General features: G+C 38.0%; 3 non-coding genes across 3 annotated transcripts; all 3 read right to left on the reverse strand.

Moving 5' to 3' along the window:
• Positions 1-2,844: 2,844 nt before the first annotated feature.
• TRNAK-CUU (transfer RNA lysine (anticodon CUU)) lies at positions 2,845-2,917 on the reverse strand. The gene has a single exon. It is a non-coding gene; the product is annotated as a tRNA-Lys (tRNA).
• Positions 2,918-5,717: 2,800 nt separating this feature from the next.
• On the reverse strand, positions 5,718-5,790 carry TRNAK-CUU (transfer RNA lysine (anticodon CUU)). The gene has a single exon. It is a non-coding gene; the product is annotated as a tRNA-Lys (tRNA).
• A 1,537-nt stretch (positions 5,791-7,327) lies between these two features.
• Positions 7,328-7,400, reverse strand: TRNAK-CUU (transfer RNA lysine (anticodon CUU)). The gene has a single exon. It is a non-coding gene; the product is annotated as a tRNA-Lys (tRNA).
• Between the last annotated feature and the right edge of the window lie 6,414 nt (positions 7,401-13,814).

Below are 13,814 nucleotides of genomic sequence, written 5' to 3' on the forward strand. Positions count from 1 at the left end.
GATAGGATGTATTTTTTTGGTCAAAAAGCACTAAAATTTTAGTTGTTTTCGCCCAACGTGGGGCTCGAACCCACGACCCTGAGATTAAGAGTTTCATGCTCTACCTACTGAGCTAGCCGGGCTCCTTTAGATGCCTGTAGTTTTCTTCCCTATCCCTGCACTGCCGCTTTCCACAGATATGATGCTGTGTAATCATAGGCACTGGTGGAGTTTGGAAAGAAAATACACATCAGCCAGAGGCAGAAATAGTCTAAGAAAGTATCAAACACAATTACCAGTCAATATCAGAACGCATTGAAGAATATCAGGAAATAGCCGATTAAACCTGTGTGGAAAAAAGTCTTATTTGTGTTTTCTCCACTTTATTTTATAGTAAGATGATGCATACTTTTTCTTTTACAGTGAATACATTAAGGTATGGTATTGCCCCATTACACATCATCCAGACATGCATTCATACATTGCATGTTAACAATGAAAATATTGCAAATATTGTGAAGAGACTTTCAATTTCTATTTTTTTGGTCAAAAAGCACTAAAAGTTTAGTTGTTTTCGCCCAACGTGGGGCTCGAACCCACGACCCTGAGATTAAGAGTCTCATGTTCTACCGACTGAGCTAGCCGGGCTCCTTTGCATGCCTATAGTTTTCTTCCCTATCCCTGCACTGCCGGTTTCCACAGATAGGATGCTGTGTAATCATAGGCTCTGGTGGAGTTTGGAAAGAAAATACACATCAGCCAGAGGCAGAAATAGTCTAAGAAAGTATCAAACACAATTACCAGTCAATATCAGAACGCTTTGAAGAATATAAAGAAATAGCTGACTGAACCTGTGTGAAAAAAAGTCTTATTTGTGTTTTCTCCACTTTATTTTATAATAAGATGATACATACTTTTTATTTTACAGTGAATACATTAAGGTATGGTATTGCCCCATTACACATCATCCAGACATGCATTCATATATTGCATGTTAACAATGAAAATATTGCAAATATTGTAAAGAGACTTTCAATTTCTATTTTTTTGGTCAAAAAGCACTACAATTTTAGTTGTTTTTGCCCAACGTGGGGCTCGAACCCACGACCCTGAGATTAAGAGTCTCATGCTCTACCAACTGAACTAGCCAGGCTCCTTTGAATGCCTATAGTTTTCTTCCCTATCCCTGCACTGCCGCTTTCCACAGATAGGATGCTGTGTAATCATAGGCTCTGGTGGAGTTTGGAAAGAAAATACACATCAGCCAGAGGCAGAAATAGTCTAAGAAAGTATCAAACACAATTACCAGTCAATATCAGAACGCATTGAAGAATATCAGGAAATAGCCGATTAAACTGTGTGGAAAAAAGTCTTATTTGTGTTTTCTCCACTTTATTTATTAGTAAGATGATGCATACTTTTTCTTTTACAGTGAATACATTAAGGTATGGTATTGCCCCATTACACATCATCCAGACATGCATTCATACATTGCATGTTAACAATGAAAATATTGCAAATATTGTAAAGAGACTTTCAATTTCTATTTTTTTGGTCAAGACATGCATCCAGACATGCATTCATATATTGCATGTTAACAATGAAAATATTGCAAATATTGTAAAGAGACTTTCAATTTCTATTTTTTTGGTCAAAAAGCACTAAAATTTTAGTTGTTTTCGCCCAACGTGGGGCTCGAACCCACGACCCTGAGATTAAGAGTCTCATGCTCTACCGACTGAGCTAGCCGGGCTCCTTTGGATGCCTATAGTTTTCTTCCCTATCCCTGCACTGCCGTTTTCCACAGATAGGATGCTGTGTAATCATAGGCTCTGGTGGAGTTTGGAAAGAAAATACATATCAGCCAGAGGCAGAAATAGTCTAAGAAAGTATCAAACACAATTACCAGTCAATATCAGAACGCATTGAAGAATATCAGGAAATAGCCGATTAAACATGTGTGGAAAAAAGTCTTATTTGTGTTTTCTCCACTTTATTTTATAGTAAGATGATGCATACTTTTTCTTTTACAGTGAATACATTAAGGTATGGTATTGCCCCATTACACATCATCCAGACATGCATTCATACATTGCATGTTAACAATGAAAATATTGCAAATATTGTAAAGAGACTTTCAATTTCTATTTTTTTGGTCAAAAAGCACTAAAATTTCAGTTGTTTTCGCCCAACGTGGGGCTCGAACCCACGACCCTGAGATTAAGAGTCTCATGCTCTACCCACTGAGCTAGCCGGGCTCCTTTGGATGCCTATAGTTTTCTTCCCTATCCCTGCACTGCCGTTTTCCACAGATAGGATGTATTTTTTTGGTCAAAAAGCACTACAATTTTAGTTGTTTTCGCCCAACGTGGGGCTCGAACCCACGACCCTGAGATTAAGAGTCTCATGCTCTACCTACTGAGCTAGCCGGGCTCCTTTGGACGCCTGTAGTTTTCTTCCCTATCCCTGCACTGCCGCTTTCCACAGATATGATGCTGTGTAATCATAGGCTCTGGTGGAGTTTGGAAAGAAAATACACATCAGCCAGAGGCAGAAATAGTCTAAGAAAGTATCAAACACAATTACCAGTCAATATCAGAACGCATTGAAGAATATAAAGAAATAGCTGACTGAACCTGTGTGAAAAAAAGTCTTATTTGTGTTTTCTCCACTTTATTTTATAATAAGATGATACATACTTTTTATTTTACAGTGAATACATTAAGGTATGGTATTGCCCCATTACACATCATCCAGACATGCATTCATATATTGCATGTTAACAATGAAAATATTGCAAATATTGTAAAGAGACTTTCAATTTCTATTTTTTTGGTCAAAAAGCACTATAATTTCAGTTGTTTTCGCCCAACGTGGGGCTCGAACCCACGACCCTGAGATTAAGAGTCTCATGCTCTACCAACTGAGCTAGCCGGGCTCCTTTGGATGCCTATAGTTTTCTTCCCTTTCCCTGCACTGCCGTTTTCCACAGATAGGATGTATTTTTTGGTCAAAAAGCACTACAATTTTAGTTGTTTTCGCCCAACGTGGGGCTCGAACCCACGACCCTGAGATTAAGAGTCTCATGCTCTACCTACTGAGCTAGCCAGGCTCCTTTGGACGCCTGTAGTTTTCTTCCCTATCCCTGCACTGCCACTTTCCACAGATATGATGCTGTGTAATCATAGGCTCTGGTGGAGTTTGGAAAGAAAATACACATCAGCCAGAGGCAGAAATAGTCTAAGAAAGTATCAAACACAATTACCAGTCAATATCAGAACGCATTGAAGAATATCAGGAAATAGCCGATTAAACCTGTGTGGAAAAAAGTCTTATTTGTGTTTTCTCCACTTTATTTTATAGTAAGATGATGCATACTTTTTCTTTTACAGTGAATACATTAAGGTATGGTATTGCCCCATTACACATCATCCAGACATGCATTCATACATTGCATGTTAACAATGAAAATATTGCAAATATTGTAAAGAGACTTTCAATTTCTATTTTTTTGGTCAAAAAGCACTATAATTTCAGTTGTTTTCGCCCAACGTGGGGCTCGAACCCACGACCCTGAGATTAAGAGTCTCATGCTCTACCGACTGAGCTAGCCGGGCTCCTTTGGATGCCTATAGTTTTCTTCCCTATCCCTGCACTGCCGTTTTCCACAGATAGGATGTATTTTTTTGGTCAAAAAGCACTACAATTTTAGCTGTTTTCGCCCAACGTGGGGCTCGAACCCACGACCCTGAGATTAAGAGTCTCATGCTCTACCTACTGAGCTAGCCGGCTCCTTTAGATGCCTGTAGTTTTCTTCCCTATCCCTGCACTGCCGTTTTCCACAGATAGGATGCTGTGTAATCATAGGATCTGGTGGAGTTTGGAAAGAAAATACACATCAGCCAGAGGCAGAAATAGTCTAAGAAAGTATCAAACACAATTACCAGTCAATATCAGAACGCATTGAAGAATATCAGGAAATAGCCGATTAAACCTGTGTGGAAAAAAGTCTTATTTGTGTTTTCTCCACTTTATTTTATAGTAAGATGATGCATACTTTTTCTTTTACAGTGAATACATTAAGGTATGGTATTGCCCCATTACACATCATCCAGACATGCATTCATACATTGCATGTTAACAATGAAAATATTGCAAATATTGTGAAGAGACTTTCAATTTCTATTTTTTTGGTCAAAAAGCACTAAAATTTTAGTTGTTTTCGCCCAACGTGGGGCTCGAACCCACGACCCTGAGATTAAGAGTCTCATGCTCTACCGACTGAGCTAGCCGGGCTCCTTTGCATGCCTATAGTTTTCTTCCCTATCCCTGCACTGCCGCTTTCCACAGATATGATGCTGTGTAATCATAGGCTCTGGTGGAGTTTGGAAAGAAAATACACATCAGCCAGAGGCAGAAATAGTCTAAGAAAGTATCAAACACAATTACCAGTCAATATCAGAACGCATTGAAGAATATCAGGAAATAGCCGATTAAACCTGTGTGGAAAAAAGTCTTATTTGTGTTTTCTCCACTTTATTTTACAGTAAGATGATACATACTTTTTCTTTTACAGTGAATACATTAAGGTGTGGTATTGCCCCATTACACATCATCCAGACATGCATTCATATATTGCATGTTAACAATCAAAATATTGCAAATATTGTAAAGAGACTTTCAATTTCTATTTTTTTGGTCAAAAAGCACTAAAATTTTAGTTGTTTTCGCCCAACGTGGGGCTCGAACCCACGACCCTGAGATTAAGAGTCTCATGCTCTACCGACTGAGCTAGCCGGGCTCTTTTGGATGCCTATAGTTTTCTTCCCTATCCCTGCACTGCCGTTTTCCACAGATAGGATGCTGTGTAATCATAGGCTCTGGTGGAGTTTGGAAAGAAAATACACATCAGCCAGAGGCAGAAATAGTCTAAGAAAGTATCAAACACAATTACCAGTCAATATCAGAACGCATTGAAGAATATCAGGAAATAGCCGATTAAACCTGTGTGGAAAAAAGTCTTATTTGTGTTTTCTCCACTTTATTTTACAGTAAGATGATACATACTTTTTCTTTTACAGTGAATACATTAAGGTGTGGTATTGCCCCATTACACATCATCCAGACATGCATTCATATATTGCATGTTAACAATCAAAATATTGCAAATATTGTAAAGAGACTTTCAATTTCTATTTTTTTGGTCAAAAAGCACTAAAAGTTTAGTTGTTTTCACCCAATGTGGGGCTCGAACCCACGACCCTGAGATTAAGAGTCTCATGCTCTACCGACTGAGCTAGCCGGGCTCCTTTGGATGTCTATAGTTTTCTTCCCTATCCCTGCACTGCCGTTTTCCACAGATAGGATGCTGTGTAATCATAGGCTCTGGTGGAGTTTGGAAAGAAAATACACATCAGCCAGAGGCAGAAATAGTCTAAGAAAGTATCAAACACAATTACCAGTAAATATCAGAACGCATTGAAGAATATCAGGAAATAGCCTATTAAACCTGTGTGGAAAAAAGTCTTATTTGTGTTTTCTCCACTTTATTTTATAGTAAGATGATGCATACTTTTTCTTTTACAGTGAATACATTAAGGTATGGTATTGCCCCATTACACATCATCCAGACATGCATTCATATATTGCATGTTAACAATGAAAATATTGCAAATATTGTAAAGAGACTTTCAATTTCTATTTTTTTGGTCAAAAAGCACTAAAATTTTAGTTGTTTTCGCCCAACGTGGGGCTCGAACCCACGACCCTGAGATTAAGAGTCTCATGCTCTACCAACTGAGCTAGCTGGGCTCCTTTGGATGCCTATAGTTTTCTTCCCTATCCCTGCACTGCCGGTTTCCACAGATAGGATGCTGTGCAATCATAGGCTCTGGTGGAGTTTGGAAAGAAAATACACATCAGCCAGAGGCAGAAATAGTCTAAGAAAGTATCAAACACAATTACCAGTCAATATCAGAACGCTTTGAAGAATATCAGGAAATAGCTGACTGAACCTGTGTGAAAAAATGTCTTATTTGTGTTTTCTCCACTTTATTTTATAATAAGATGATACATACTTTTTCTTTTACAGTGAATACATTAAGGTATGGTATTGCCCCATTACACATCATCCAGACATGCATTCATATATTGCATGTTAACAATGAAAATATTGCAAATATTGTAAAGAGACTTTCAATTTCTATTTTTTTGGTCAAAAAGCACTAAAATTTTAGTTGTTTTCGCCCAACGTGGGGCTCGAACCCACGACCCTGAGATTAAGAGTCTCATGCTCTACCGACTGAGCTAGCCGGGCTCCTTTGGATGCCTATAGTTTTCTTCCCTATCCCTGCACTGCCGTTTTCCACAGATAGGATGCTGTGTAATCATAGGCTCTGGTGGAGTTTGGAAAGAAAATACACATCAGCCAGAGGCAGAAATAGTCTAAGAAAGTATCAAACACAATTACCAGTCAATATCAGAACGCATTGAAGAATATCAGGAAATAGCCGATTAAACTGTGTGGAAAAAAGTCTTATTTGTGTTTTCTCCACTTTATTTTATAGTAAGATGATGCATACTTTTTCTTTTACAGTGAATACATTAAGGTATGGTATTGCCCCATTACACATCATCCAGACATGCATTCATACATTGCATGTTAACAATGAAAATATTGCAAATATTGTAAAGAGACTTTCAATTTCTATTTTTTTGGTCAAGACATGCATCCAGACATGCATTCATATATTGCATGTTAACAATGAAAATATTGCAAATATTGTAAAGAGACTTTCAATTTCTATTTTTTTGGTCAAAAAGCACTAAAATTTTAGTTGTTTTCGCCCAACGTGGGGCTCGAACCCACGACCCTGAGATTAAGAGTCTCATGCTCTACCTACTGAGCTAGCCGGGCTCCTTTGGACGCCTGTAGTTTTCTTCCCTATCCCTGCACTGCCGCTTTCCACAGATATGATGCTGTGTAATCATAGGCTCTGGTGGAGTTTGGAAAGAAAATACACATCAGCCAGAGGCAGAAATAGTCTAAGAAAGTATCAAACACAATTACCAGTCAATATCAGAACGCATTGAAGAATATCAGGAAATAGCCGATTAAACCTGTGTGGAAAAAAGTCTTATTTGTGTTTTCTCCACTTTATTTTATAGTAAGATGATGCATACTTTTTCTTTTACAGTGAATACATTATGGTATGGTATTGCCCCATTACACATCATCCAGACATGCATTCATACATTGCATGTTAACAATGAAAATATTGCAAATATTGTGAAGAGACTTTCAATTTCTATTTTTTTGGTCAAAAAGCACTAAAATTTTAGTTGTTTTCGCCCAACGTGGGGCTCGAACCCACGACCCTGAGATTAAGAGTCTCATGCTCTACCAACTGAGCTAGCTGGGCTCCTTTGGATGCCTATAGTTTTCTTCCCTATCCCTGCACTGCCGGTTTCCACAGATAGGATGCTGTGCAATCATAGGCTCTGGTGGAGTTTGGAAAGAAAATACACATCAGCCAGAGGCAGAAATAGTCTAAGAAAGTATCAAACACAATTACCAGTCAATATCAGAACGCTTTGAAGAATATCAGGAAATAGCTGACTGAACCTGTGTGAAAAAATGTCTTATTTGTGTTTTCTCCACTTTATTTTATAATAAGATGATACATACTTTTTCTTTTACAGTGAATACATTAAGGTATGGTATTGCCCCATTACACATCATCCAGACATGCATTCATATATTGCATGTTAACAATGAAAATATTGCAAATATTGTAAAGAGACTTTCAATTTCTATTTTTTTGGTCAAGACATGCATCCAGACATGCATTCATATATTGCATGTTAACAATGAAAATATTGCAAATATTGTAAAGAGACTTTCAATTTCTATTTTTTTGGTCAAAAAGCACTAAAATTTTAGTTGTTTTCGCCCAACGTGGGGCTCGAACCCACGACCCTGAGATTAAGAGTCTCATGCTCTACCGACTGAGCTAGCCGGGCTCCTTTGGATGCCTATAGTTTTCTTCCCTATCCCTGCACTGCCGTTTTCCACAGATAGGATGCTGTGTAATCATAGGCTCTGGTGGAGTTTGGAAAGAAAATACACATCAGCCAGAGGCAGAAATAGTCTAAGAAAGTATCAAACACAATTACCAGTCAATATCAGAACGCATTGAAGAATATCAGGAAATAGCCGATTAAACCTGTGTGGAAAAAAGTCTTATTTGTGTTTTCTCCACTTTATTTTACAGTAAGATGATACATACTTTTTCTTTTACAGTGAATACATTAAGGTGTGGTATTGCCCCATTACACATCATCCAGACATGCATTCATATATTGCATGTTAACAATCAAAATATTGCAAATATTGTAAAGAGACTTTCAATTTCTATTTTTTTGGTCAAAAAGCACTAAAATTTTAGTTGTTTTCGCCAACGTGGGGCTCGAACCCACGACCCTGAGATTAAGAGTCTCATGCTCTACCGACTGAGCTAGCCGGGCTCCTTTGGATGCCTATAGTTTTCTTCCCTATCCCTGCACTGCCGTTTTCCACGGATAGGATGTATTTTTTTGGTCAAAAAGCACTACAATTTTAGTTGTTTTCGCCCAACGTGGGGCTCGAACCCACGACCCTGAGATTAAGAGTCTCATGCTCTACCGACTGAGCTAGCCGGGCTCCTTTGGATGCCTATAGTTTTCTTCCCTATCCCTGCACTGCCGTTTTCCACAGATAGGATGCTGTGTAATCATAGGCTCTGGTGGAGTTTGGAAAGAAAATACACATCAGCCAGAGGCAGAAATAGTCTAAGAAAGTATCAAACACAATTACCAGTCAATATCAGAACGCATTGAAGAATATCAGGAAATAGCCGATTAAACCTGTGTGGAAAAAAGTCTTATTTGTGTTTTCTCCACTTTATTTTATAGTAAGATGATACATACTTTTTCTTTTACAGTGAATACATTAAGGTGTGGTATTGCCCCATTACACATCATCCAGACATGCATTCATATATTGCATGTTAACAATCAAAATATTGCAAATATTGTAAAGAGACTTTCAATTTCTATTTTTTTGGTCAAAAAGCACTAAAATTTTAGTTGTTTTTGCCCAACGTGGGGTTCGCACCCACGACCCTGAGATTAAGAGTCTCATGCTCTACCGACTGAGCAAGCCGGGCTCCTTTGGAGGCCTATAGTTTTCTTCCCTATCCCTGCACTGCCGCTTTCCACAGATAGGATGCTGTGTAATCATAGGCTCTGGTGGAGTTTGGAAAGAAAATACACATCAGCCAGAGGCAGAAATAGTCTAAGAAAGTATCAAACACAATTACCAGTCAATATCAGAACGCATTGAAGAATATCAGGAAATAGCCGATTAAACCTGTGTGGAAAAAAGTCTTATTTGTGTTTTCTCCACTTTATTTTATAGTAAGATGATGCATACTTTTTCTTTTACAGTGAATACATTAAGGTATGGTATTGCCCCATTACACATCATCCAGACATGCATTCATATATTGCATGTTAACAATGAAAATATTGCAAATATTGTGAAGAGACTTTCAATTTCTATTTTTTTGGTCAAAAAGCACTAAAATATTAGTTGTTTTCGCCCAATGCGACCCTGAGATTAAGAGTCTCATGCTCTACCGACTGAGCTAGCCAGGCTCGTTTGGATGATAATAGTTTTCTTCCCTATCCCTGCACTGCCGTTTTCCACAGATAGGATGCTGTGTAATCATAGGCTCTGGTGGAGTTTGGAAAGAAAATACACATCAGCCAGAGGCAGAAATAGTCTAAGAAAGTATCAAACACAATTACCAGTCAATATCAGAAAGCTTTGAAGAATATCAGGAAATAGCCGATTAAACCTGTGTGGAAAAAAGTCTTATTTGTGTTTTCTCCACTTTATTTTATAGTAAGATGATACATACTTTTTCTTTTACAGCGAATACATTAAGATATGGTATTGCCCCATTACACATCATCCAGACATGCATTCATATATTGCATGTTAACAAAGAAATATTGCAAAGAGACTTTCAATTTCTATTTTTTTGGTCAAAAAGCACTACAATTTTAGTTGTTTTCGCCCAACGTGGGGCTCGAACCCACGACACTGAGATTAAGAGTCTCATGCTCTACCAACTGAGCTAGCCAGGCTCCTTTGGATGCCTATAGTTTTCTTCCCTATCCCTCCACTGCCGCTTTCCACAGATAGGATGCTGTGTAATCATAGGCTCTGGTGGAGTTTGGAAAGAAAATACACATCACCAAGAGGCAGAAATAGTCTAAGAAAGTATCAAACACAATTACCAGTCAATATCAGAACGCATTGAAGAATATCAGGAAATAGCCTATTAAACCTGTGTGGAAAAAAGTCTTATTTGTGTTTTCTCCACTTTATTTTATAGTAAGATGATGCATACTTTTTCTTTTACAGTGAATACATTAAGGTATGGTATTGCCCCATTACACATCATCCAGACATGCATTCATACATTGCATGGTAACAACGAAAATATTGCAAATATTGTAAATAGACTTTCAATTTCTATTTTTTTTGTCAACAAGCACTAAAATTTTAGTTGTTTTCGCGCAATGTGGGGCTCGAACCCACGACCCTGAGTTTAAGAGTCTCATGCTCTACCGACTGAGCTAGCCGGGCTCCTTTGGATGTCTATAGTTTTCTTCCCTATCCCTGCACTGCCGTTTTCCACAGATAGGATGCTGTGTAATCATAGGCTCTGGTGGAGTTTGGAAAGAAAATACACATCAGCCAGAGGCAGAAATAGTCTAAGAAAGTATCAAACACAATTACCAGTCAATATCAGAACGCATTGAAGAATATCAGGAAATAGCCTATTAAACCTGTGTGGAAAAAAGTCTTATTTGTGTTTTCTCCACTTTATTTTATAGTAAGATGATGCATACTTTTTCTTTTACAGTGAATACATTAAGGTATGGTATTGCCCCATTACACATCATCCAGACATGCATTCATACATTGCATGTTAACAATGAAAATATGGCAAATATTGTAAAGAGACTTTCAATTTCTATTTTTTTGGTCAAGACATGCATCCAGACATGCATTCATATATTGCATGTTAACAATGAAAATATTGCAAATATTGTAAAGAGACTTTCAATTTCTATTTTTTTGGTCAAAAAGCACTAAAATTTTAGTTGTTTTCGCCCAACGTGGGGCTCGAACCCACGACCCTGAGATTAAGAGTCTCATGCTCTACCGACTGAGCTAGCCGGGCTCGTTTGCATGCCTATAGTTTTCTTCCCTATCCCTGCACTGCCGGTTTCCACAGATAGGATGCTGTGTAATCATAGGCTCTGGTGGAGTTTGGAAAGAAAATACACATCAGCCAGAGGCAGAAATAGTCTAAGAAAGTATCAAACACAATTACCAGTCAATATCAGAACGCTTTGAAGAATATAAAGAAATAGCTGACTGAACCTGTGTGAAAAAAAGTCTTATTTGTGTTTTCTCCACTTTATTTTATAATAAGATGATACATACTTTTTATTTTACAGTGAATACATTAAGGTATGGTATTGCCCCATTACACATCATCCAGACATGCATTCATATATTGCATGTTAACAATGAAAATATTGCAAATATTGTAAAGAGACTTTCAATTTCTATTTTTTTGGTCAAAAAGCACTACAATTTTAGTTGTTTTTGCCCAACGTGGGGCTCGAACCCACGACTCTGAGATTAAGAGTCTCATGCTCTACCAACTGAACTAGCCAGGCTCCTTTGGATGCGTATAGTTTTCTTCCCTATCCCTGCACTGCCGCTTTCCACAGATAGGATGCTGTGTAATCATAGGCTCTGGTGGAGTTTGGAAAGAAAATACACATCAGCCAGAGGCAGAAATAGTCTAAGAAAGTATCAAACACAATTACCAGTCAATATCAGAACGCATTGAAGAATATCAGGAAATAGCCGATTAAACTGTGCGGAAAAAAGTCTTATTTGTGTTTTCTCCACTTTATTTTATAGTAAGATGATGCATACTTTTTCTTTTACAGTGAATACATTAAGGTATGGTATTGCCCCATTACACATCATCCAGACATGCATTCATACATTGCATGTTAACAATGAAAATATTGCAAATATTGTAAAGAGACTTTCAATTTCTATTTTTTTGGTCAAGACATGCATCCAGACATGCATTCATATATTGCATGTTAACAATGAAAATATTGCAAATATTGTAAAGAGACTTTCAATTTCTATTTTTTTGGTCAAAAAGCACTAAAATTTTAGTTGTTTTCGCCCAACGTGGGGCTCGAACCCACGACCCTGAGATTAAGAGTCTCATGCTCTACCGACTGAGCTAGCCGGGCTCCTTTGGATGCCTTTAGTTTTCTTCCCTATCCCTGCACTGCCGTTTTCCACAGATAGGATGCTGTGTAATCATAGGCTCTGGTGGAGTTTGGAAAGAAAATACACATCAGCCAGAGGCAGAAATAGTCTAAGAAAGTATCAAACACAATTACCAGTCAATATCAGAACGCATTGAAGAATATCAGGAAATAGCCGATTAAACCTGTGTGGAAAAAAGTCTTATTTGTGTTTTCTCCACTTTATTTTACAGTAAGATGATACATACTTTTTCTTTTACAGTGAATACATTAAGGTGTGGTATTGCCCCATTACACATCATCCAGACATGCATTCATATATTGCATGTTAACAATCAAAATATTGCAAATATTGTAAAGAGACTTTCAATTTCTATTTTTTTGGTCAAAAAGCACTAAAATTTTAGTTGTTTTCGCCAACGTGGGGCTCGAACCCACGACCCTGAGATTAAGAGTCTCATGCTCTACCGACTGAGCTATCCGGGCTCCTTTGGATGCCTATAGTTTTCTTCCCTATCCCTGCACTGCCGTTTTCCACAGATAGGATGTATTTTTTTGGTCAAAAAGCACTACAATTTTAGTTGTTTTCGCCCAACGTGGGGCTCGAACCCACGACCCTGAGATTAAGAGTCTCATGCTCTACCGACTGAGCTAGCCGGGCTCCTTTGGATGCCTATAGTTTTCTTCCCTATCCCTGCACTGCCGTTTTCCACAGATGGGATGCTGTGTAATCATAGGCTCTGGTGGAGTTTGGAAAGAAAATACACATCAGCCAGAGGCAGAAATAGTCTAAGAAAGTATCAAACACAATTACCAGTCAATATCAGAACGCATTGAAGAATATCAGGAAATAGCCGATTAAACCTGTGTGGAAAAAAGTCTTATTTGTGTTTTCTCCACTTTATTTTATAGTAAGATGATACATACTTTTTCTTTTACAGTGAATACATTAAGGTGTGGTATTGCCCCATTACACATCATCCAGACATGCATTCATATATTGCATGTTAACAATCAAAATATTGCAAATATTGTAAAGAGACTTTCAATTTCTATTTTGTTGGTCAAAAAGCACTAAAATTTTAGTTGTTTTTGCCCAACGTGGGGTTCGCACCCACGACCCTGAGATTAAGAGTCTCTTGCTCTACCGACTGAGCAAGCCGGGCTCCTTTGGAGGCCTATAGTTTTCTTCCCTATCCCTGCACTGCCGCTTTCCACAGATAGGATGCTGTGTAATCATAGGCTCTGGTGGAGTTTGGAAAGAAAATACACATCAGCCAGAGGCAGAAATAGTCTAAGAAAGTATCAAACACAATTACCAGTCAATATCAGAACGCATTGAAGAATATCAGGAAATAGCCGATTAAACCTGTGTGGAAAAAAGTCTTATTTGTGTTTTCTCCACTTTATTTTAT

This window comes from Ambystoma mexicanum, chromosome 4q (assembly GCF_040938575.1).
Source record: "Ambystoma mexicanum isolate Mex_15411 chromosome 4q, UKY_AmexF1_1, whole genome shotgun sequence".
Lineage (NCBI taxonomy): Eukaryota > Metazoa > Chordata > Amphibia > Caudata > Ambystomatidae > Ambystoma > Ambystoma mexicanum.